This window comes from Eretmochelys imbricata, chromosome 1 (assembly GCF_965152235.1).
Source record: "Eretmochelys imbricata isolate rEreImb1 chromosome 1, rEreImb1.hap1, whole genome shotgun sequence".
NCBI lineage: Eukaryota > Metazoa > Chordata > Testudines > Cheloniidae > Eretmochelys > Eretmochelys imbricata.
Window position 1 is genome coordinate 96,386,357 of NC_135572.1, and position 27,535 is coordinate 96,413,891.

Genomic DNA, 27,535 nt, shown 5'->3' on the forward strand with positions numbered 1-27,535 from the left:
GCATCTGGCCTAAGGCCTCTAAGAATTGTTAATTTAACAGGATCTTGACAAATATAGGTGCTACAATACAAGTAGTAGTAGGATTGGTCACATATAGAAGAAGCTAATTAGGCATGTTTTGACAGCAAGGTGTGTGGTCTTGAGAAGTAAATGCAATCAAGAAAAATGGTACATCTTCTGAGGAAAAAAGGTTTGATGGTCCATGCATTGCTGTGCAATAGGCTAATATCTGGTTACTATATCATTACACGTGATGAAGCATGGGAACAATTACAGGAATAGACTGATAGGACTTAATAGAATGCTTTCCATGTTCTAAGCAATACTTGATGACTAATAAAATATTTAGTAACAGACTAGAAAATATTAATTATCTGAATTTTTAACACTTGCATCTTGATCAAAAACCCATTGAAGTTAATGGCAAGACATCCATTAAATGGGCTTTGGATCAAGACCATAACACATTTCCTAATGCCAATCCTTTAACTACTTACACTGCGTGTAAACTGAAAAAATGCACAAATTAACATCTACGTACACGTATTTACTTGAAGCAAATAAATAAAATTCTATCATCACTTTCCAAGGTAAAGTTTTAACAGAATAATTTGAAGATTTACCAGTAATAAATTATTAGGGAATAACTCTTGTATAGTCAGCTGCTCTGTCCACTAAGGCTGAGCTGAGAAAAAGATTAGAAAATGATGACTGGTCATGCATGAGTGCAGGGTGGGATCTTCTCCCTCAAAGACCAAATCATTTCAGTGCCAATTCAGGAAAGCATTTGAGCACATGCTTAAGTCCACCCTTGTTCAACAAATCACTTAAGCATTTGTTTGTCTCCTTGAAGTCAAGGGGAGTGAAGAATGTGCTTGAAATTATGGAGGTAATTATATGCTCTGCTGAATAGGGAATAGATTACTCACATGCCTAAAGTCAGGCATACACTAAAGTGTTTTGCTGAATTCTAGTTCAGAATTCCAAAAATTGCTCAGGCATCATAACCCAGAATCAATTGCTGATAAACATGAATGACAAAGAAGGGACACTATGTTAAATCCAAAGTTTCATTAGAAGAGAATAAAATGTGAGGCATATGATTACATTTAGAACATTTTTTTTTTTGTAAAAAAGACACAATAGATAAATGAACTCCAAAATTGCTTCAAGAAAGTGTAATACCAAGAAGGGAGTTGAGCAAGAGAACTGCAGAAATCCACTCCCAAGACATATCCATTTGTGCTTTTACCCTAGAAGATGTATTTAATTAGGTTTCTGATTGGAGAGAAATAGGTTCTTATATTATCTGAATAGGAGGAAAAGCATAGCAAATCAGTGAATTAGAATTCTGGAAGCAAAAGTGAAAACATCAAATATAATGAAATCCAGGTGTTCAGCTTTAAGATGTTGTAGAAGAAAGTTAATTGACAGTCATATTAGTTTATCTTTAGAAAACAGTCCCAAGATAAACTTCCCATTATAAAAATAATTCACTAGAATAACTTTTCTTAACACATGACAAAAGATGAATGCCCATAATTATTGAAATATTTTAATTAATCTCTGGTACAGTAACGATATATTTTTCTCATCAAGAGATGGCAAAGTAGTGTATGGAAGGTTCTTTAGGACAAGTACAACCTAAATGAATGTCTGTTACAGTCAAAATAAAGTTAAAAAGATGAAATTCTTAAGTCCATCATGCTGGCAATGTACAACGAAACTAGAAGCTCATAGCAGTTATTAACTTTAAGTTCATTCTTAAATGCTTTTCTGAACTGGGGAAATAGTGACTGCCTTACAGAAAAGTTATTTGTCATGCTGTAGTCCAAATCTGATTCCTTTATAGAAGCATTTAACTTCCTTTGATATCCTTAAAACTTAGGGAAAGTCTTTTAATAAAATTAAGGGGGAACTAGAAAATAATTCTTCAGAATAAGCTATGATTTCTAAAGAGAGAAACTGACTAAATGTGTTGGAAGAAAGATAAGTGCAAAGAGTGGCCTGTTTTCAAAGTAGGCCATTGCTGGATTAATATCAAGGTGATGAAATGTGTAGCTGAAAATATAAAAGCAGACCTGTAAAGGAAATATCACATTGAAAGCATTAAAACATGGGAAAACCCATTTTGCCTAAAATTTAGTCCACTTAAACACAGGGAGTTTTGAAAGTTTAACTCAAACTCTTAAGATTTTTTAGGTTCATATTCTGCTAAGGAAAGAGGAGAGATCAGAAGGAAAAACAAAAGAAACAATAGGGTAAAAAAAATTAAATATTCTAAAACGTAGGGGGAGTTAAATTAAAACAAACTAATTAAAATTTTAAAAAGGAAAATAGGTTTGGAGAAGAAAAATCTATTGGAAAAACAAAAATGCAGTCTAAATAAAATATATAGGGCATCTACTAGTGCTATCTTAGATTTGGATGGTGGTTCTATTCTCATGCATAGCACAAGCTAGTCATAATCTAAGTATGTTTTTTAAATTGTCACACTTCAGGGCAGGAGGAGGGGGGAAAACCATAGGTTTAAATAACAAAGGGAGAAAAATCACAAATTCTAACTAGTTTGCAGACTAGAAATCCCAAATGTAGTTTCACAATACCTTAAACTCCATTAAATTCAACTTTTCCTAAAAGTAATGAAACACTTGAAAGAGAAAACTGTCTTTCTATAGAACTTTACATTCTGACATAATTCATTCAAAGAAGGCAAAGGAAAAAATAGTCAAGCTCAAGAAAATCCAGTGATGCCTAAAGTTGGTGACTTAGCTAGTAGTTAAGATTAAAGCACTTGTAATTGCACGAGGTTTGGTGTCAGTAGTCTTTCACTTCTAGAGTCCTTGAAGGAATGTGACGTGGACCAGAAGTGAAATGAATTAGTGGATGACACTAAGTCGTCTATTTAAAAAAAATAATCAGAAAATGAAGCCTAGCATGACTGGCAGTCTCTTCCCGAAATAGGCCTGTGTTTGGAATTGTTGAAGGTGAGTATTGAGGTCTGCTGGTGGAGCATAGCATTTGCAGATTTTTAACTAGTGCAGTCTATCTCTTGATTCTGTAAGAAGTAAAGGTCTCCAACTTTAGCCCAGAATACTAGGACAAGGAACCATATAAAAGTGAGGAAGCGGTGGAGGGAGAAACAAACCCCAACAGAAGCCCCACAACTACATCCACACATGCACACAAATAGTCTTAATTATAGAAAAATATTCCCTAATGTAGGAAGATAGGCGATTTGGTAGGATCCCTTTTAAAGTAGTCAGTATGCTGCAGTGGGAATATCCGTTGTAAATCTTTTAAAATAAATAAATAAATAAATGAGTAATGTCTTTTCTAAAAGAGTAATAAACCTAAGGAACAAGCTTCTGCCTGGAGCTGCCTGTTGTTGTGAGGGAGGCAGCTGACTTTCTGAAGAACACTTTCAGAGAGGCTTTGCATGAAGTCATTTCTGGCTGTAGGCACCCATTTCAAATTGCTCTCTCATATCCCAACCAAAACCTTGAAAGTTTATAAAATACATTTAAATGTAATGTATTATCTAATGTAAAATGTAAAAATATTATCTCCAGAGGCAACATCTTCTGTCACCATCTTTTGTTTCACCAAAAATATGCAGATGCTCAGTAACTGTGGAAATGAGAAGAGGATAGCTGCTATGGAAGATGTAAAATTCAATATGTTAGGAAGGCACTCATGCTGCAGAGATGGGATAGTACAGTCACTTACAATAGATAGATGTACTGGTATATCAGTGTTTAAAATACATGTACTACAGGAAACGTTTTGTCAGTGTTTTCAGTTTAATCTAGCAAGATTGTGGGTGCTTCTATTCTAAAGCATAGCACAAAAATAGTGAAAACATATATGCAACATTTAATGAGAAAAAAATATCTTTGGTGTCACATGGTTTTGTACTCCGGACATTTTGTTTTCCTGTTAATTTGAGTGAAATGGTTACCGCATCAAAATCATGCAAAAATGTAAAGTCTGTGGTAATACCAGGAATTGAATCGGGTCTCTTGAGTCCCAGTGCAATACTTAACTACAAGATCATCATATGTTTGAAAAGTGCATTGGGATCCAGGCCCGGAAAGTTTTACATAAGAACAAAATGTGCTTTATAAACAGGTGCAGTATTTAACTTTGAATGGACGTTGCTGGGTGTGCAGCAAAAAGACTTTTCAGAATGTGTTTCAGTTCGTGCCAATTCACATTACAAAAGGGTCTAAATATTTAACGAGAGACAAGGTGGTTGAAGTAATATCTTACAGGGTATGCCTATTCTGCAATTAGACACCCATGGCTGGCCTGTGCCAGCTGACTTGGGCTTGCGGGCCTGGGGCTAAGGGGCTGTTTAATTACAGTGTAGATGTTTGGGCTCAGGCTGAAGCCTGATCTCTGGGACCCTCCCTGTTTGCAGGGTCCTAGAGCCCAAGCCTGAACATTTACACCACAATTAAACAGCCCCTTGGCCCAAGTCAACAGCCAGGAGCCAGCCGTGGTTTTTTAACTACAGTATAGACATACCCTTATTAAACTGACTTCTACTGGTGAAAGAGACAAGCTTTGGAAGTCCACCGAGCTCTTCTTCGGGTTTGCTCTGTGAAGCTCAAAAGCTTGTCTGTTTCTCCAACAGAAGTTAGACCAATAAAGATATTACCTCACCCACCTTATCCTGGTACCAACAGGGCTACAACAGCACTGCAAACAACAATAAAAGTATTTAACAACATATTTAAATAAGACTTTTGAAGAGAGACTTTATGCTGTATTGCATAAAAGATATGCATTCAGCTATGCTGTTTGCTGATTTTTTTAAATAAGTTTTGAGTGTTTTTAATAGCTTTTCAAAAGAGGAAATCTATTCCTTTACACAACTGTATAAGATTTTTTTTAAATGTGTTAACTTTACACAATGTACTATAATAATAATTTTGACACAAATCAACATGCACAAGGAAACTCCAGGATGACCTTTCCCCCATAAGTTTATTTATTTTAGATTTGATTTGTAGAGCACATACCCATTAAACTGAAAATGAAAATAACAAATGCAATAATAATCCCCAAAATACATAAATAGCCCTGCTAGGAACCTTCAAATCAAAAGTAATTTCCAAATAGAAAAAAATAACTCAATTTAGCCATCAAGAAGAGCCTTAATTCCCACCATTTTATTGATAGTTGTGTTGCTAGTACTAAGTTTTGTTGGTGTCTTTAGAACAGAGCATTATATATACTATTTGGTAAGTGGTTCATATAACAGGCACCAACAATTGAGTAGATAACTGATAGAGATGATAAAACAGTGTAATAATAATAATAATAATAATAATAAAACTAAAAATATATTTGAAATGCCAAGTTTGGATTTATTAAGCTATGTGGGGTCATTATTTTTATTAGCAGGTGAGTATTTGTGGAAATGTTGGTGAACTCCCAAAGTTTCCTTGATTTTAAGCACTAATTAGTATTCATCCAAAAATTAATTGAAAGAAAATCCATGAGGCACCAACTTGAATTTCAGAAAGATTAATGTCAGTAATATTCTTTGCAAATATACCAAATGTCTCACTGTTACAATATCCACTTCAGATCTAAATGCTGTTGTGAACAAAAGCCTGTACTCCATGAATGGATGCTGCACATATTTGATTGTATCTTGTTGACCTCATTTTGCTGGGACATTAACTTCCATTAGACAGTTCACTTGCATTTCACCTGATATGTCAACCAGAGTCTTTAGTGGGGGCTCCAGGCTTCATAGAGTGCACAGATAATATAGCTGAGATTTGCTGGAAGATCAAGTCCAAGGGTTTGCTCTGAAGCACATAGCAGAGTGGTTTTAGTGTAAATAAAGCTGTGCAGGGAAGCATGAAATTGAGAGAGTTCTTGAGTCCTATGGGAATAGAAGGAACTAGTGCTTCTGCTACATTTGACACTATTAGTTTGGAGATTTGTCTTAAAAATAGGGTAGAAAGGGATAAGAAATCAAGAAATGCCCATTATGCAGACCTTTCAACTTCTTAGAAGATCATAATGGTGGTAGTTGTTGAAATACAGGGAGAAATGGAGAAAGCATTCTAGGAAGAAAGGGTTATGGTGATCTGAAGTGCGGGTGCTGAATACTTTATTGCATTTTATTTCCTGCTAGTAAGTTCTTTGAAAACAACTATGCAAAAGAGACTGACCCTTGCTTAACTAATACTGTTATCTGCATTGCCAGTGTTTAATGCTTTAGAGTAGTGCCAGGGTGAGAACTCTTCCCAAATTGCTTCACACCAAGCTGAATTGATTGTCCCTCCACCAATGCAGCACATTTAATCTCAGTCAGAATGTGTCAGAGAAAATAAAGCTTTCTTTTTCTGAAAGCAATCATTTTAGAAGTGTCACGACAAAATCAGTCTCTGTGCAGGGTGGTGCATGGATAGGGAAGAGAAAGTTCACTCGAATAGAAAGCAAGTACAGTCAGTAGGTAAAATTGCTGGAGTCCTTTCACTTCACTCGAAATGATAACATAGAACAGCAGTTCAATTAATTATCATTGATCATAACGAAAAAAAAATAAACACATTTCTAATAAATGTTAGCCCTTCATCAGAGTAGTGAGCAATCAGTGATCCACCAATTAATACCTAGTAATATGTGTATTAGGGTTAGAAACGGACATTTTATTGGATCCGGTGCAATGTGCATGATCATTTGCCACAAGCCCATGAGGGATATGTGTAAACCATTAGTGATTAACTCAAGAGGAAAGGTGTTGTTACTTACCTTTGAAGTGATTCTCTTTCTAAAAGAGGAGTGATGGTCCTTTGTGCACAGAGGAGGTATTTCCTGAAAATGGTGACCTACCTTTGTTGAAGAACTGGCAGTGGGAGCACATGTAGTTGGATTTTTTCCATTGATTTCAAGGCCTGGTGAACCAGGTCTGTAGATAGCTAAGCTTAGGTATGATCCTGCAACCCTTACTCACTTTAGTATTCCCAGTGAAGTCACTTGAGTTAGGGCTGGAGGATTTGAGCCTCCTCTGGGAAGTGTGAAAAATGAACTATGAGTTTCTTAACTGTGTATTGGCTCTAATGAGCATAGATACCGGTAGTCTTTTTAAAGAGAGCTGGATAGAAATCCTTGTGGTTGTGTTATATATTGACACGAAGATATCTCTCACCATCCATGGAAAAATCAAAGAAATTCCAGATATTCAAATATCACACAGGCCTTCATGTTGGAGCCACACAATGAATGACAGCACAGTGGTGCAAGCAAAAGTCTGGCTTCAACTAGTTGAAACAATAGTAATTACAGTACTGCTGAGCATGAAACACACAAATGTCTTTTTGCTAACTCTGGAAGGTAAAACAAATGAGTGAGGTGGAATGCTTAGCGTGGGAAGATAAGAGTGACGTAATCCATGTGTCTGAGATGTGATGGGATGAAGACAATTATAGGCTATCTAGGAACAGTGGATTAGATTGTGAGGGATGGAAGGTTCCACAGATCCTATTAATCTTCTGCCTTATTCAGATTTGCCATCTTTGAGAACTCCAGTGCCCGTGGCGGTCCTACCAGCTCCACCCATTTGACTGAAATACCAGAACTGCCTGCTCATGACTCTGCGCCCTTGGGGTGAGCAGTTAATTAAAATAGCATAGACAGTAGCATAGGCAGTCCAGCCCTTCCGCTGACCAGCACTGCCATTCCAGAGTGTTATTTTACAGCCTCTTTTCAATTTCATCACAGTCCAACCTATAATTACTGAATTACTATTACACACCACTCATTATTCATCATTTCACATCGCTGCCTATTTTGCTGCAATTAACCTGATGTCATCACTAATGGCATTAAGTGTTTGACGCAGTTGCTTACCTTTGCCCTATTTGTTGCCCATTATCTTGATTGATTTGTTAACTAATCAATTTCTATAATACATTGTCTCTGCAGTATGTGATTCATTACCTCTTCCCTATTCTTACAGTTTGACTCTACAGTAGCTAATATGTTCTCTTTGAATTTCTATCACCTTACCCTATCAGGTATCCGCCACTCAACCTTTAGCTGGGTACTGAGGATGTACACAGTATTGCTTTATCAGTCATCATCATCCCCAGTCCTTCAATTTTACAGATGGGAAAACTGACCCACCAAATGGTTGTGTTTTTTCCAAAGTCATACAAGGATGAACTGGGAATAGAAGACCCCCTAATTCCCTGTCCTGTGTGTTAATAACAAGACCATCCTTTATATAATACTAGGAGGCAACCCTGAATTTGGATTGGGACTGCCCTTTTACAAACTGCATAGCAGTTTATATTTTCTCTTCAGCAAAAACAAAAATTGGTTTTGGATCCAAAGATAAAGAGAAGATTAGTTGGTTGTGGAAGGAGTCTCAGCTGGGCTGAAATGAATCATAAAATCACAAGGCTTGGCTGTAGTATGACTGTTTTTCTTCTAAACTGGCTCTGTTTTAATGTTGGATTAATGTTCTGTCTCTCCTTGGACCATAATTTCTGCATCAGAAAATTCTGCTGGCTAATGACACTTTTTTATTATATTTCCATACTCCTGTCCTCCTCCTTCCTTCTGGGCAATGTTGTATGTCACCATGTGTGAAGGACTTGGATCAACTTAACATTGATATTCTACTGAGCTGGGAAAAAATGTCCAATTAGACTTACCGTATATACTCGTTCATAAGCTGACTTTTTGGTAAAAAAGTGAATCATCAAAGAGCGGGGGTCGGCTTATCAACGGGTCTACACCAAAATTTGATGATTTTAAGCTGTATTGAATTATTGAATTGAATATCTAATATATTTTCATTGTAGATCAGGGCTCGGCAAACTTTGGCTCCCGGTCTGTCAGGGTAAGCCGCTAGTGAGCCGGGACGTTTTGTTTAGTTGGAGTGTTCGCAGCACGGAACCCCTCAGTTCCCAGTGGCCACGGTTTGCCATTTCCAGCCAACGGGAGCTGTGGGAAGTGGTGGCCAGCACCTCCCTCAGCCCGCACCACTTCCCACAGCTCCCATGCATAGATCTAGATATTAAGGTCAGAAGGGACCACCACGATCATCCAATCCGACCTCCCACACAATGCAAGCTACAGAATCTCATCCACCCACTCCTATTGTTTGGGAACGGTGAACCACAGCCACTGGGAGCTGAGCGGCTCCATGCCTGAGGATGCTCCAGGTAAACAAAGCATCCTGACCCACCAGAGGCTTAACCTGATGGTCCAGGAGCCAAAGTTTGCCAACCCCTGTTGTAGATTGCTGATGAAGGATCATCAAATCTGGATTCACATCTTTAAAAATTTGCTAAAATTTTATTTTTACTTAAATTGTATATTTGTTATGTTATAATTGAGATAAAATTATTAATATAAATAAAACATATGGATATTGATTATATAATTTTTCAGTTCATGTCCATTTAAACAAAGTTCTTAAAAACACGTTTCCCAAGTTCAATTTTCCTCGTACTAGCTGTATGCTTTTCCTAGTATTGTTCTACTACAGGACTATATTATAATTATTTTTATAGCCCATACTTATATTGATCGTAAAAGAATTTATTGATGTCAATACTGCAGCCGTTTAAAGTTGCAAAGGCTTTGTTTAGTGGACTAGATTGGCTTGAAATAAATGCTAAAAGAGCAGTGCTGCAGATCTGCATGACATTTGACCCATGCATTTCACAAAATGCTACACTTACAAGCCAATCAGAAAAATACAATGAATGATAGTACTATGGCACTGGTGTCAGTCCGCCACTGTGTAATTTGATCTCTTCATGCATTTCTACCAATGGACCTCATAAGTCTCGAGCCAATCTGAAAATATAACATGCAGAATCGATGGAATCGGTAATAAAATTTAAAATGCCTGTTATCACCACAGACATGCCAACCTACAGGGCTGCTTTGAAATAAACAAAGAACAATAATAATTTGACAGTGATAAATCAGGTGACATTCCTATATAAAGTCCTACAAAATCTATAAGTAAATTATTATTTTCTAAGGTTTTCATACTAGTATTTAAAATGAACAGTGAAATCTAAAGAAAACAGTCTGCTTATCACGCAGCGTTCAAACTTAATTGTTGAATATGCAGAAGCAAACAATAATTGCGCCTCTGCGCGTGAATTCTGTATCAATGAGAAGCAAGTAAGAGAATGCGAAAAAATAAAACAACACTGAAAGACATGCCAAGAAGCAAGAACAAATGTCCAACGAGGTGCGCTTCATTTCCTGAGCTGGAGAAAGATCTCAATGATTGGGTTGTTGAATGTTGACAAAATGGGTACATCGTCACTAGAACTGGAATTCATCTGTGTGCTCTGCAAATGTCGAAAGACAACAAATACAAGTCAGTAAAGCCATCAATATTTGTCGCATTAGCGGGTTGGTGTACTCGCTTCATGAACAGTCATGGTCTCTGTCTTCATCAACAAATAAAGATATCACAAAAGCTGCCGAGAGATCTGGAAGAAAAAATTGAATCTTTCCAAAGGTTTATTATAAAACATCAAAAGGAATATGCATTTGAGCTGTCGCAAATAGGAAATGTGGACAAAACACTGATGACGTTTGATCTTCCGAGCAACAGAACTGTAACCGGTGTTGGTGAAAAACAGTTTTAATTAAAACCACTGGTCATGAAAAAAATCCATTTTACAGTGGTTTTATTGTGTTTGGCCAATGAATCAAAGTTCCCTCCTGTTGTTGTTTTTAAAACAAAAACCTTGCCTAAAAACATGAAATTTCCTGCTGGTGTCACCGTACGTGCACACGAAAAGGTATAGATGAATAAAAGTGGGATGATTGAATGGCTGGAAAAAGTGTGGAATAAGACCTTCTATGTTAGTTTGGGACATGTTCAGGGCACACAAGATGAATGAGGTGAAAAATGTTGCCAAAAAAATGAAAACTAATGAAAAAAATGAAAACTATTTTGGTTGTAATACCTGGAGGCTTAGCTTCTGTTCTACAACCACTTGATGTCTGCCTGAACAAACCCTTTAAAGACAGGCTATGTAAAATGTGGTCTGAATGGATGTGCTCAGGCATGGCAAAGTTGACAAAAGGCAGGAATCTTATGAAGCCCAAAATCAATCTGGTTGCCCAGTGGGTCAAGGACACGTGAGAGTCAATTCCTTCCGAAATGATAGAAAAATCATTTCAGAAATGCTTTATCAGCAATGCGCTCGACGGGTCAGAAAATGATGCCATATTTGATGATGACACAACAGAGTCTGATGATGAGAAGGAATCTGAGTCTGAAGACGACACTGCTTACCTCTGCGATGACAATGCAGGTGCAGCTGTGACTGAAGCCAAGTTTAATTAACTGTTTGGTGAATCGGAGACTGATTCGGACTTTGAAGGATTTTAAGACTTTTTAAATAAGTACCTTAGAACAATATGAGACTTTAAAATTAGTTAATGGATATTTAAAACATTGACTGTAATTTTGAAGGTGAATACATATTTGTTCAGTTATTATTATAACAACAACAGGTTTTTTGTTAGATTACATTAAAATAATTCTAGCAAAACTTTTGAGTGTTTCTTGTGATGGCCAACTTTTAAAATATAGCAGGAGTTGTCAAACTTTGGCTCCCGGCCTGTCAGAGTAAGCTGCTGGTGGGTTGGGATGTTTGTTTACCTGGAGCGTCCACAGGCACAGAGCCCCTTATCTCTCAGTGGCCGCGGTTCACCATTCCCGGCCAACGGGAGCTGTGGCGCAGGCCGAGAGAGGTGCTGGCCACCACTTCCTGCAGCTCCCATTGGCTGGGAACAGTGAACCACAGCCACTGGAAGCTGAGGGACTTCATGCCTTAGAACGCTCCAGGTTAACAAAATATCCCAGCCTGCTAGCAGGTTACCCTGACAGGCTGGGAGCCAAAGTTTGCCAACCCCTGAAATATAGGGTCAGCTTATAAAAGCGTCATAAAGTTTTTGCCATTTTTACCTATCCATCTTGGAGGGTGAGCTTATAAACGAACGGGCTAATGAACAAGCATATACGGTACTTTTTTTTTTTTACATATACTTCAAAAATAACATTTTATTAAATTAATGTGAACCTCACATGGAAGTGGGAATTTTCAAAAGCTCTTAATGACTTAGGAGCACAAGTTCCATTGATTTTCAATGCGATTTTTGCTCCTAAGTAAATTAAACTCTTTTGAAAATCCCACCTTGTGTGTTCATCATGCTTATTAATGTGCTATATCCATTATGTGTCTGTTTATACAGAGATAATTTTATCATTTTTTTTTCTCAGAGTAAAATCCTGTATGGATCTAAGCTGTTTTGTTTAGAATTACACATTCCCATGAATGGGACATTGTAGTGGGGCAGTTGCCCCACACTAAGAAGAGGAAGGATTAAAGCAGGCCAGAGGGAGCCTGTGCAGAGCCCTCCAATTAGAGGAGGGCTCACTAAGTAAGCCAATTGGGAGGTGGCTTGTTGCTGTGGCCAATCAGGGCCAGCAGGGCTATTTAAAGGACTGCTCAACAGAGCAGAGGGCAGTCTCTCCCTGGCCTTCTAGGGAGAAGGAGTGGCTGCCTAAGAGCACTATGCCTAGAGCAGTGTTGGGCAGGGTAGCAGAGCAGAAGGAGCTGAGGCCCTGGAGGAAGGGCAGATAAGGTGCTACGGCTGCCCCCACTTGCCCTGAGGGAAGGGGCCAACACAGACTGCAGTTTTTCCCTGGAGCAAGGGACTAGACTGGTGACTGCAGCAGGCCAGCAGGTTATAATTGTTATATTAAATTATAACAATTATAACCTGCAGCAGGCCAGCAGGCGAGTGGCTGGACTACAGACTGTCAGTTCCCCCGAAAGTGGGGGGAGACAGCAAAGCAGGAGTAACGGCGAGTGAGACACCACTGGAGGTGGGCGCCCTGCGGAAGGACTTGTGCTAATTCTAGAATGGCCAGCAGGAGGCACCACGGTGGTGAGTCTCGCTCCACTACAGATATACATCTTCGTGATGCTGAGCTTTAGGAACCGTTTAAAAGCAGCGCCCATTGCGTAAGCCTCCTGTTTTCAGCTCTGAATGTTCAGACCTAAGTAATGTGTATTCTTGGTCAGCTCAAATAGTGGCAGAATGTTGGTGATGAAGTCCTACTTCTTTACAAAAGATACAAAAAAAAGTGTTGAATACTGTCAAATAATTATTAGAAATGAGGACTGGATATTGATTGTGGCTATTCTGCCAACAGAAATCCACATGCTCTACCTAATATGCTACTACTTGTTGTACAGTATAAAACCTAAACTTAAAGAGTAAGATGGATAATGCAGCGGTTACCACTCCTGTTAGCACCTTGACGTTTGCATTTCATGACATTTTATTGTATTTTGTGCAACTTTAGCCTGTATGCCCATGAGAGTAGACCTACTGAGTGTATTTAGAGTACTCAGGCAGGCGTGAGCCCTTAAGGTTACATTAGTACAGGTTCTACATGTACATTTACCATATGTTGTAAATTAATATTATTACTCTTGGACTTCACTTTTGCTAACTGCATGGTACCAATACATTGCATTCTTAAAAAAACAGAGTGATGCTATAGGACTGATATGCTACTATTTTGTAATAATTATGAATATTAGGCATGCTGGACAGGATAGGGCCAGGGGAGCAGCCATACTGCTCTTTCCTGAGAAGTTTGTAAACTTAACAGAAAACTTGCCTTGGGCCCAGGTGACTGTTTAATCATATTAAATTATAACACTTAAATAGCTATCTTCATACATCAAACTAAAATTGCTTTACAGGAAAAGATAACCATCATTATCCTACTTTACAGCTAAGAAACTGAGGCACAGAGGGGTTAAGTGACTTACCTGACATTGCACAGTGAGTTAAAGGCAGAATAGGGCATAGAATCTAAACATCCTGATTCCCAGTCTTGTGCCCTATTGACAGACCCATTTTGAACCTTATTGTAGGAGTTAATGCTGGACAGTACTATGGAGCGGGTAGAACGCCTTTGGGCTTTAGCTTCCTCATGGATCCTCAGGATGCACTATGTTTGTAGGTTGTGAGTATGCTTCCTTTGCAGCCCTTTAAATCCCTTCCTCTGAGGGTTACAATGAGAGAAAACAACAGAACTCCTTGGAGTTCCCTAAACCCTCTATCTCCTTCCCACTGATTTAACCAAGTGAGATTACAATATAGCTCCAAGTAAAGACTGTAGGATTTTAGCCCATTGTGAGTTGTGCAGAGCTTAGTGATTTCATTACTCACCTACAACTGAACATGCTGCTTTTATAATTCTAGTTCACAGGGATCGTTTTATTGTCAGATTTAATGAACTTCCAAATTTTTTTCTTTAATCACCTACAGTTGTTTTCTTTTACTTTGAATAGTATTTTTAAAAGTTGTAAAGCCTGAACTGTGTGCAAGGTGGAGGCACAGATGGCTGTGAACCCATCTTGTTAGTCTGTTAAAATAAAATGACAGATGTACGTTTGAAATTGAGTACAGGCGCAATGGCAGGACAGTTATTACTTTTTATCCGACTTTGTCCAGAGACAGCTGGTGCTGCCTCTTTTCTTCTTCTTCGTTTTGATAATGGGAATTCAGGCATTTTATTTGTTCTCATCTGATAGGCCACTTTCAAAACACAATTAAACGGGTCCAAAGACAACCACCAGCTGTAATAAATAAATAAGGATCTGCTTTTCAGAGTTGCCAAATACGCACATCTCCCATTGATTTCAGTAGGACCTATGAAAGTCAGGCGCTAAATTAAAATAAAACTGGAGTATTTTGTTCCAAATCATTTTATGTATTTGCACCTGAGCTCAAGTCAAATAATGTACACCTGCTTAGCTGAATATGTGTAGCTAGTAGTGAAGGTGATTTTTAATGCTTTGTACAGCAAGTACTGGCATTTCACTTTTTCGCTCTGTTTTATTTATTGTGCCCACAACCTCAGTCCTGTAATGTGGACTCAGCAAACTGTAGGATTGGGATTCATGTTGTAAGTTTCTCAAGGCAAAATTGTTGACCTTAATAATAATAATTAATAATAAACAGCTGAAATAATCTGTAATTTTAAATGCATCATATTTTGGGTGCCCAGATTGAGAGACCTTCAGGGAGCTCAATTAACAATAGTGAAAATCAGACCTCTTGAAGGTGTCACAAGTTAGGCACCCAAAATTCACTGCATCTAAACTCACTAATCACTCTTAAAAATGTAGCCCTTTCTGTCACAGTTCAGCTCCTTTTTCATGTCGTGTATGTGAACTCTTCTTTAAAAATAATAGTAATAACATGGATGTCAAATAGGAATTTCTCAGTCACACTGTCTGGAGTGGCTTACAATCGTGGGTGCCAGCCTCAGGACAGATTGTCAAGGAGCAGAGCAGAGACCCTAAACTTGTATGTTCTATAATTAGATTTCACCAACCCGGTAGCAAGGGTGAACTCCTAAAAGACTATAACAGTCTTACCATGGAGTCACAAACAGTCCCTTTGGGTATTTCAGGCTCTTTTGCGATCCAGGCAAGCTGGACTTAGTGATAGATGGTTGCCATACACCAAAGATCACAAAATATGCAGGTTCCTTCCAGTTTCAAGAGACCAGTCACTTACCCCAGGTCAATATGTACTTTAGATTTCACACCAAAGACAACACTTATAGACATTCTTATTGTAAACTAACTAAGAATTTATTAACTGAGAAAAGAAATGAGAGCTATTATAAGGGTAACGCAGGCAAACATATACACAATTGAATCACAGACTATGGCTTGAAAAGGTGACTGAGTTTTGTAGTAATCTGTCAGCTCTGAATGCCTTTTAGCGATAATCCAGGTCGACCCTACTTCTGTTTCGTAGCTCGAGTCCTGTGAGAGTTCAAGGGCAAGTTTACACTGCAAAATTAAGTTGACCTAGGTTAAGTTGATGTACAGCCACTGCAGTAATTAAATTGCTTTTGTATGTCCACACTATGCTCCTTGTGTTGCTGTTGCATGTCCTCACTAGGAGTGCATGCACCGATTTAACTGGAGCATTGTGGGATAGCTTCTGAAAGGCAGCAACCGTCAGTGTAAGCAATGCAATATCTACACTGACACTGCATCAACCTAACTACATTGAGCCTCTCTCAGAGGTAGAGTTATTAAGTTGGTGTAGTGGGCAGATTACATTGGTGGGAGCTACATTTTAGTGTAGATGCTTAACGAGTTAGGTCAACATAAGCTGCCTTACATCAGCTAACTCTGTAGTGTAGACCAGGCCCCAACAGCAAAAGATGGAAAATTTTCCTGTCAGCTATTTTTACTTCCTTCTTCTAGAATTCAAGCTGATTGGATGAAGCCTTTTGCACGTAGCCTCTTTATGGGTGTAAGGGGACAATTAACAAAGTCTTTATATTGTGATGTCCCACAGTGGCCCATTTAGTTTTGATAGCCTTTCTTGATGATCAGGAGATGATCCCTCCTGACTGGGTTCACAGTTTCAGAGCAAACAGTTTTTATTGTTACAAAGCAAAAACTTAACTTTGCCTTATAACATATGATAAAGATATTATGAGTGCGATTAATGCAACACATTGCTATAAGTCTAATACCCATGTTAACCATATTCTCACACAGGTGACACAGACTGGTTTCCAGAAATGAATTTGTCAGCACTCGACTATGGCCTAAAGTTTTGGCATGAGCTAACACCTGGTCTGCCAGTGTTGCACTCATCACATGTTCTGCTCTCATTACTGAATCATTATATTGTAATGGAATAAAGCAATATTGTGATGAAGGGATTCCAACACTATACCTCTGTGTTCTAAGTGTGGATTATTTTTAAAAGATGTAATTTTGTATGACAAGAAAACAAATCCAATACAGCAGCTTTAATCAAGTAATGACCTCAGAAGCTCTGTGCAAAATCTGAAACTTGATTTTGTTAGTGCTGAAGTGAGTCAGCACCCATAAGGTTCAGTAAACCTACAGATCTGATGAATTACCCCTTTTTTGGGGTGGGAGGAGGGGAAGGGGAGCATATACATATTTTTTCAGTAATATGGAGGAGAAATTTCAGCCAGTAGGTTTCTAAATGATTATCGTACTTTTCAGGTGGATAAAACATCCTAGTCTTCAGATTCATGCCTTCATGCAAACCAATGTATGTAATAATCATTCATGAAGAGTACAGCTGGCCAGAAAATGGAAATCCCTTCCTGTGAAAAACTTAACATTTTTGGAAAAAAAATCATCCCAAGCTAGGACAAAAAGTAAAATGTGAAATTTGTCATAGGAAGAGATTTCCAGGAAAATTCCATTTTGGGAGAATTGAAATAGAATTTTTCAGCTTACAAGTTGCCCACTTGGAAAGCTCTTGTCAATTTCCCTTTCTGTCTGTCTTTCAGATGGGCATGTAGAGAACTGTCATTTTGATTTTCCTGACAGGAAAAGCAAAAATTTTCCTGTGGAAAATTTCAACTTTGCAAAGAGGCCATTTTCCACTGGAAAATCATTCCAACAGAAAATACCCAGCTAGCTGTAATAAATATGCTACCTGCCATTTCTTACTGTTGAATTAAAAAATTAGTATTCCCACACTAAAATCTCCAAATTGAACTCAGCGTAAGGTTCCTTTCTAAATTGGTGGTTCAGGGGCATAATGAGCAGATCTATTAGTTCCTGCTCTTGTGGACACTTCAAATTTTTATGCACTTTGGATTTTGTGATCTCATTTGTGATGACATGACATTTGTTCCCTTGAAGAACTGTGTGTGGGGAGAGGGGGGCAGGATGGGAATAGTAATTTCTGATTGTTCTGTACAGACACAGAAATGTAGTTTCTGTGTGAGCTATGGTGGAAGAGCTCAGCAGCTGGAGACCTGTAGCTGTTTAAGCTCTGCTCTTACTAATAAATTTGACTACAGTCAGCAGTTACTATAAGGGATTTAAGGGAAACAAGGTGTTAAGACAGTCTACCAAAAAGTTTGAGCAATTATTAGAAGTGCTACACTTAATTATGCAGAAGACTAAGAGGATCAAAAGAGTACCGTAAAACACCCAAACTGGTTAGAACCAACAAACAGTATATCTGTGCCCAGTCTGTTTTAGTAGAGTCACTGTACATTCTGTTGTGGAATAAAGAGCTAGTAAAATATTGAAAAGCAAATTAATGAATGAGAAGTTGCAAGGGTAGCTAAAGAGGCTGCAATAAGATGTTTACACGATGCAGGAAACTAGCAGCTGGGGTACAACTGTCTGAAAATGATTAAAGAAAGCCATAATTTCCCTTCTTTAATTCAACAGCAAAATGAATTTGCTATCTCTTGGTCTGACTATACCCTGCCCATTATCATAGTATCCGAGTGCCTCTTGCATATTATTGTAGTCCATGCTTATTGACAAATCTGTCATGCTACTGAGATTGTTTGGGAAGAAAATACACTTATGCACATATTTTCAAATATTTTATTGTCTTTATTTTTTACTCTGCTTTGTTATGCAGGATCAGATAACTTTTTTTTGTCCTTTCTTATTTCATTACTTGTGATAGTGAGCGCCTCAGGAGACTCTGCATCACTCCGAGTAATTTCATCAGTGTCAACATGGATGTGAGACGGTGGCCTTGACGCTGCATGTTAAAGATTTAAACAGACAATAATAAGGCATAGGTTGGAATCTTTAGATCAGATTTTGAAGCACCCAGATGTCAAATCTATACAACATTCCCTTCAATGTTTTTCAACTGTTCTTGAAGTTTTTACATTTCCAAAATACCTGCCTTGTTGAAAATCAAAGCAGCTGTGATAATTTCCAGCAGGCTGTCAGATTTATGTGTTGGAATCTGTCTTTCTCTTCTCTTGCCCTGTAGATGGAATGTATAAAATACCAGAGTCTGACTGTCTTTGATGCATAATTGGGATCCTATGAAGTAAATACATAAAACAAATTTTAAGTCTTTATTTTAAATGCACAGAAATGCTGTATAAAGGTCACCCAAGTACAGTATTTTTGTTTGTGCAGAAATGTCATTCTAAACAACATACAACTGATGTTTCTAAACTTTTCAGGGAAGATAGAAAAATACTCAGAACTCATGCTGTCTGAGTGGTTCACAATGCAGTTTGCTGGTATTTTGTATCCATACCAGACACCGTATGAATATGCTTTTTATGTTGTCTGTTGTAGTTTTCCAATCTTTTAAATTTAAACCATAATATTCAACAAAATAAGATAGATATAGCTATTCAGTACATACATAGTAGTTCTCTGAAATTTTTGCACTTTAGGCTTTCAAATTGATAGTGAGGACATGTCAAATTAAAGGGTGATGCAGACCTAAATGAACAAATACAAACACATGACAAAAGATGGTCAAAGATCTACACTATGCTGGACCCTTATTACTGATGCATTTCAAAGTGAAAAAGGCACTTTGAAGTCTATGTGAAACCAACTAGGAAAGCAAGAAAAGGAATGAGCATAAAAGGTTGCATGAAAATATTGGACGGTTTCTCCTACATGTAAGTAATCTTTGTCCAGTTGATAAAAATATTTTCCATCATGTTCCCCACATAGATCTTTCCTCTTATTAATGAAAATGGGTACTGTGCAAGAGTAAGGGGTCATGCATATTGATCTGTTTAGAGGGTTGGTGGATGGAATTTCTGTAACAATATGGCTGAAGAGAGAGAAAAGTTTCAGCAGGACTTTGGCTTGGTTGAGAGCATTCTACGGGACATACCGAAGGAGCTTTTCAATGTCATCTTGGATCTTGATAGTTTCGAAGTGCCTGCTGTAGCGCTTAAAGGGCATGCCATCTAGGGTGACCAGACGTCCCGATAAAATCAGGACTGTGCTGATATTTAGTTGTTTGTCCCATGTCCTGACCGATGTACGGTCGGGATGCCATTTGTCCCAATATTTTGCTTCGGCAGCACTCCGGCTTTTTTTTTCTCCCTTCGGTAGCACTCCGCCAAGAAACCTAGAGCCGGCCCTGGTGGTGGTGGTGGGGGGGTGACCCTGTGGCTGCCCCCCCATGTGTCCCGATATTTTGTCCCTGTCATCTGGTCACCCTAATGCCATCAAGCCCAATGAGGAATTTCTCAAAGTTCCAGGCGATGTCATTCCTGCACACTGGAGACCAGATGATGTACTGTCGGTTGGTCATCAGCAACACTGGATCATTATGTGGGAAAGGCAGTGCCTCTTTCAGGAAAGTGAAGAGTGGGTGAGCATTTGCCCCATTCACATCACACTTCTCAAACATGGTGAAGTTGAGCTCATAACCATTGCCAGGGCGGACATGCTTTAAGGAAAGTAGGGTCTTCTCATTGGTAATGTTCTACTGGTGGCCAAACTGGTTGCAGGGGAAGGCCAGCCTGGCTAGCCCGGGCCCATAGCACCTCTGCAGCTCGCTGAGCTGGGCGAAGTCCTGGGCCATAGTGCCTCAGAGCGACGCCACATTGCGCACCAGCAGTACGTGGCGCAGGAGTGAGCCCAGCGCCAGTTGTTCCGCCGTGCCCAGTGGCCATGCCTGCAGCCCCGTCAGCTGCCCAGCCACCATAAGGTCCTGCAGGGTATGGGTGGGGAGCCGCGCCCGGGCAGGAGCCACACTGTAGTCTTAACAATTTGTAATCTTAACAACTTGTCTGCTTGTGGTGTTTTCCTGTAGACCACAAATTTTACCAAATGAACTTGTAAATCATATCTGGTCAACTTTTTGCAAGATATGATGAGTTTTTGGTTTCTACTCTACCAGGTGGTGAATAACTTCTTACTGCTCTCCTAATTTCCTTGTTAAGCTTAACAGTAGAGCAACTTGTAGAAAGTTTTACAGATACTTTTAAATCTGCCACACCTTCTTCAAATACTGTAGTAAAAAATCATTCCAGTTATGTCCACACAAAAAGATGGACATCCCTCATCAGAGATCTACACCTACATTTCCCCTTACCAGGAGTGTGTAAGAGAAAGGGGCTTGGTACTACTACTCCTCTACTGACGAGAGGAAGCATGTGTCCGGTGGCTAAGGCACTGGCCTATGACTTGGGAGACCTGGATTCATTTCTTTCCCTGCCATAGGCTTCCTGTGTGACCTAGTCAAGTCACTTAATCCCTGTGCCTCAGTACCCCACCTGTAAATGGGGTGTTGTGTGAATAAATACACTAAAACAGCGGTTCTGAAACTGTGGTCCGTGGACCACCAGTGGTCTGCGAACTCCATTCAGGTGGTCCACGGATAGTTCCCTCTAAGTGGCATGCCGGGGCGGCCATACACGAGAGAATGAAGGGCCAACCACCTAATTAGTGGAGCCACGCAGGAGTGGCTCCACTAATTAGGTGCCTGGACCCTGGAGAAGATGAACATGTAAGGTGAGGTGGTGGCCTTAGGGGGCATTAGGGGTAAGTGGGAGGGGGCAGTGGGGCGAGAAGCGGGGGTGAGGGCAATGTGGGATGTGCAGGACTGTGTCAGCCAGAGAAAGAGGTGACTTTCCCCAGCCCCAGGGCTGTGGCTTCCAGGGAGAGACAGCCCTTTTTCTCAACCTCAGCTCAGGGGCTGCCATGGTGGGGTGGAGAGGAAGAGACCCCCTCTCCTTCCCGTCCCCAGCTTGGGGGCTGCCGCGGCAGGGGAAAGAGGGCACATCTATCACATTAGAAAGGTAAGAATACTGATATTAAAATATGAGTTGTGTGCTTTTATTTGTAGAACAAAAAATGTTTATTATTACATTTTTTTATATAGTGCTTTTATCCAAAGTGCTTTACAATAGTTAGCTAATGGTACAAACAACATTTGCAAAGATCATTAAGTGGTCTGCCAAGACCCCAGCAATTTTCAAGTGGTCCGCAAAAAAAAAGTTTGAGAACCTCTGCACTAAAGATTTTGAGGCACTCAGATACTGTGGTAATAGGGGCCATATCAGTACCTAAAATAGATTTTAAGCAGAACTAGGGGCTTAGCCTGAGACAGGAGCAGCTGCTGTCAGGTTGTTTTTGGGACAGTTTTAATATGGGACATTGTCAATCCCTCACTGAAACATGTTCTGCCCTGTCTCTGCCCCACGAGTAATAAAATCCTTTAACCAACAAGAATGACAGAATATTTCATCAATGTAGGTTCTGTTTAAAAATGTCCTGCATTGTGTAATATTCTGTCAAGTCTAAACTTTCATTTAACCCCAGCCACAAACTTTCAAATTTTTCCATTATGAATTTAAATCCATCTAAGTGTAAACATATATACTGCTGCTCTGTTAACCCAAGTGTGTCCAGCCAAACAATCGCAGCAAAGATGAGAAATTGCCTCTGGAATTGCTTCCATCCCATTCACCTACATGAGGTGAGAACTTCAATCCCTACTTAGAACCATTTAATTGTTAATATTATTGATTGGAAAGCGTCAAGTAACCAGCATACAATATTTCTCATCCAGGTTTATTGTGTCCCTCCCCCCTTGTTAATTGAGGTGTAGCTTACTGTATCAGCCCATAATGTAGGCTATATCACATCCCAAGCAAACAAGCAGAAAGATGAGGAAAAAGGAACAATCCCAAGTGGCAGAAAGATATCTGAAGATTTTCCCAACATGAAAGTGTAAGCTTGTTCCAATTTCCATCCTAATTGATCATACTTACACCATGTATGGTTCATTATGCTTGTGAAGAGTCCTCTTCAAGTCAATGGCATGATATTGATGAAGTCTCAGATGACTGATCTGATAGAACCTTAGCTTTTGCCTTTCCTGACTTTTTGTGATTTTTAACTGTGCAACCTTAAGTTACATGAATGTGGTTTTTTTTTTCATTTGATATGATCTCTGTTAAGTGATACTAGTACCTTGATGTGCCTTCTTTCAGCCATTGGAACCATATTACAGATGCACAATCTTTCATTTACACATAGAACAAAGAAGCCAGAATGAAAGAGACAATACTCTGTGAGCATTCTATTGAGAACAGTGATCTGTTGGTTTATTTCCAATTGGTTTAAGAAATACAGAGAAAGGCAGAAGAGAAGTAGAAATTCCTCTTATTCATTTTTGAAATTTAAGCTCTGGCAAGAATTCACAGAGTTTAAGACCGGAAGGGACCATTATATCATCTAATCTGATCTCTTGTGTATCATAGGCCATTACATTTCAACTAGTTACCCCAGGAATGAGCCCAATAACCTTTTGTTTGACTACACACTAAACTTGTGTTTGGATAAAGCATACCTTCCAGCAAGATATCCAGGATTGAGTTGATTGGGAATGTCTGTCTATAGGTACCTCTACACTTAAAGTGGTGTGTAGAGTACAGACACTGCATGCCCAGCTTTCATGGATATAAATAGCAGTGTAAATGCTAAGGCATGGCTTAGGCAAGTACAGTAAACTAGAATGCCCTACACTCCTAAGGTATAATCTCCACAAGGCACTCTACACACTCCAGCATGCCAGAGCTTTTCCCTGCCACTAGAGCCTTTCACTGCGGTGTGTAACTACACACCACAACGACAAGTGTGGACACAGCCTGCCTTTCACTGTGGCATATAGCTACATATGTAATGCACGTACTCTACACACTACCATAAGTATGGACTTAGCCTATGATCAGAAGTGGAATTGCCAGAAATCTCCTGAGAAACGTGCTCTGACAAGACTCTAGCCTGGTTCTGTAGAGAACAGGAGTAGCTAATTCAGATAAGCACGCAGTTCCTTAACTCTGATCCTCTAAAGATTTGCCTATTTCTAGTGTTAAACTGCTATTTTGCTCTTACCATCCATCTCCTGCCAATGTGATCTTGATTTTCCAGTGTTAATACAGAAAACAATTTATCCTTTCCCTCAAACTATTGAGGTGCTTTTTAATGCCAAGCAGATTGTGTTGTCTTATAGGATGGCCAGTTCTGGATGTCAAAGAACTTATTGAAATTGGTTGGATTGATTCAAACAGAGCTTTGATTTGTTAATTTCACGTAAGAAAGGGAGGAGAGATTGCTGCTCCCTCACTGGCAATATCCCCTCATAGCACCACTTCTGACTATCTAAAAAAAAAAAAATGTATGTTACTGTTGCTTCAGATTTCTTTTCTTTTTTTTTTAAACAACCCTCTGCTTGTTGTGTCTGGAGTTTCACTTTACCTCCTTCAAAATATTGCCATATTGAGACTCAGTTAATACAAAACGTAACAGCTTGAATTCTTGCTGGTTCCAATCAGTCTCATCACATTATACCTGTTCAGAAATATCTCTTCACTAGCTTCCTGCAGAATTTCATATAGACTTCAGAATGCCTTTTTTTCCCTCTACTTACAAATGCCTCAGTAATCGGTGTCCAACACAGTGAAGCTCCCTGACCATCTTTTATCATCGGCCTGTAGTTGTTCACATAAGTCTGCATCAGCCTTTTATTTGAAAAGTCCTCATTATCAGTTTGAAACAACTGGAATCAGCCATTAGCAACTTTACCCCCTGACTGTGGAATCATCCTGTGATCCTAATTCAACAAACTGATGCTGTTCCATCTTTTAAATGCAGATTAAAGAAACACGGGTATGCTGGGGATTTAATTAGTTTCTATACCATCAGGTACACTGACTCTCTGGTGAAGGATGTCCTTTATATTTGTACTTAAAACACCTCAGGTTTAATTAATGAATTAATAATTAGCATCATGACATACTGTCTATAATATAGACATGAGAAAATATAGTATTTTCTTTGTCAGTAGTTTGGATATAATTCTTGGTTCTCAAAATGTATACATCCCCAGTAAACCAATGGTAGCTTTATGTGATTTGTGTGATAGAGGTGGGGGGAAAGGGAATTGATCATATAGGATTGGTATCCCTAAATAATAATATATAATCACTTGCCTGATGTTTACACTACATCCTAAAACATTTTTACAGCCAGAGAATAGATAAGTCACCTGTACCTAAGGATTAATAGTTTTCCCATTGCCAAGTCATGGTTTTAGGTAGAGCTACAAGTATAAGGAAATTCTCCGTTTCCACCAAACAGAAATTTCAGTCAGCTGTGACTGCCCCTTCTCAGGCTAGAATGTGCTAGCTGTAGATACCTACTCTGATCTCAAATAATAATTTGATTAACTTAAAGATACCTACAAGATGCGTGCTCTGATTTGGTCTTCTCCTTTCCTAGCTGCAGAAACCATTACACCCAGCTCATAGGTAAATATTATTGCTTCTGAAAATTGTGGGGGGGGGGGGGAGATTTGCTCCTTACAGAGTAGCTTCATTTCCCCCATGCTAATTAACAGTCCCTTGTACATATTCCAGCTTTCCCAGCAAGTGAGTACACAGTGACTAATGATAGTAGCAGCAGCAGCCTTCCCATCTTTGGATGATAGCCCAGTGGATGAATGGCAGCAAGCGAGCTTGGCATTCCATACGCATTAGAATTCAAAACTCTGCCAAATACAATGCTGCAGATGTAATTTTGTGTGTATATTTCAGGACTCAATTAGAAGACATTTAATAAGAGAACTCCTCTCCCCTTCACTCTTTGCCCTATATTTATTAAGCTCATTTATTTCTGAGTTCCCTCTCATTCACTTTCTGTTCAAGCCCTGGTCTATTTACTCTGGTATTCGAAAAACAAATCAGACTACTCGATGAATAGGTATTTTAGTTACTATGATATCATATGCCATGGTACTTAATGAGGAAGATTTTCCATGGCAACTGGAGATATCAATATAACCTTGGGTCGTGAATTCACCCTTGCCACCTGGTGTTGGCCTGGAAACCAGTGGGATGATTTATTTAATTGCTTCAAAGCTGAAGCAGGGAGTTGGGAATATGGAATTAAGAGTGAGGATGATTGAACCTCTCACTCCTGTCTGTCTTCATAGGACCAAGAAACCTAAATAACTATTGGTAGACCAGAATCAGCCCATCAGAGTGGGGAAGGTTGAGGGAGAGGAGATAAAGTGGTCCTTTAGATAAGATTTACCAGACAGCTTCCCCCGAGAATCTTCTATAGTTCCTTAACATAGCTTGTCCCATTAAGAAGAAATGAAGGTGTCTGATCTTCACTTTGATGTGTAAGAACACATCTGCCTATTAGACATTTGCTTATCAGCATATCTGAACTACTTCTGGTTTCATTCATTCACTGTACTTAATAGGCAGCAGGTTTAAAACAAACCAAAGGAAGTATTTCTTCATACAACACACAGTCAACCTGTGGAACTTTTTGCCAGAGGATGTTGAGAAGGCCAAGACTATAACAGAGTTCAAAAAAGAACTACATAAATTCATGGAGGATAGGTCCATCAATGGCTATTAGCCAGGATGGGCAGGGATAGTGTCCCTAGCCTCTGTTTGCCAGAAGCTGAATGCATCACTTGATTATTACCTGTTTTGTTCATTTCCTCTGGGGCACCTGGCATTGGCCACTGTCGGAAGACAGGATACTGGGCTAGATGGACCTTTGGTCTGACCCAGTATGGCCATTCTTATGGTATGGGTATAATGACCTGTGAATTAACATTAATAATCACGAGGAAGAGGTCCAGTGAGGATTACTTATATTTATTTATTCATCATTCATATTTAAACAATACTTTCAAATGGTTCACAACCTCTTGGTGTACCCTATACTGGGCTATGTATAAATTAAACTTAAAAAAATCAAATCAAATCAAAACAAACACTGAGCTTAAAATGTCATTAGGGTTGCAAAGTTAGGCACTCAAAAATTAGGAAATGCCAGAATTAAAGTTAACGGTGAGATTTTAATTCAGCTCTGTTGTGCGTATGCATTATGATTAAGGCTGTAAGAAGAAAAGGAGTACTTGCGGCTGTTACTCTGAAACCTGTGATTAAGGCTGTGAATCTGTCATGGAAGTCATGGAAGTCACGGATTCCATGACTTTCTGTGACTTCTGCAGTGGCCGGTACCAGCAGCAGCAGCAGTTTGGGTGTGTGGGAGGGGGCTCATGGCTGGGCCAGGGAGTTGGGGTGCAGGGAGGTGCTTATCTGGGGTGGGACTTCCTGGCTCCCACCAGCATGTCCCTGCAGCTCCTAGACCATGGGTGGGCAAACATTTTGGCCTGAAGGCCACATCAGGGTTGCAAAACTTTATGGAGGGCCGGGTAGAGAAGGCTGTGCCACCGAAACAGCCTGGCCCCTGCCCCCTATCTGCCCCCTCCCACTTCCTGCCCCCTGACTGCCCCCCCTCAGAACCCCTGACCCATCCAACCCCCCTGCTCCTTGTCCCCTGACCACACCGATCCCTATCTACCCCCCCCCGCCCTCCGACAGGCCCATGCCTGGGACTCCCATGCCTATCCAACCCCCCCTGTTTCCCATCCCCTGACCGCCTCCCCCCAGAACCTCTGTCCCATCCAACTGCCCCCTGGGACTCCCTTCCCCTTATCCAACGCCCCCGCTCCCTGCCCCCTTACTATGCCGCTCAGAGTGGCAGGACTGGCACCCGCACTGCCCAGCCAGAGCCAGCTGTGCTTCCTGTGTGGTGGCGTGGCTGCGGGGGAGAGGGGACAGCAGGGGAGGGGCTGGGGGGCTAGCCTCCCC

The 27,535-nt window shown here is 39.7% G+C and overlaps 1 protein-coding gene and 1 pseudogene across 1 annotated transcript in view; one reads left to right on the forward strand and one right to left on the reverse strand.

Moving 5' to 3' along the window:
• The window catches only part of GPC6 (glypican 6), a 1,140,125-nt gene that overhangs the window by 370,576 nt on the left and 742,014 nt on the right, over positions 1-27,535 (forward strand). The window lies entirely within an intron of this gene.
• Positions 19,722-20,556, reverse strand: LOC144258900 (glutathione peroxidase 1-like; annotated as a pseudogene).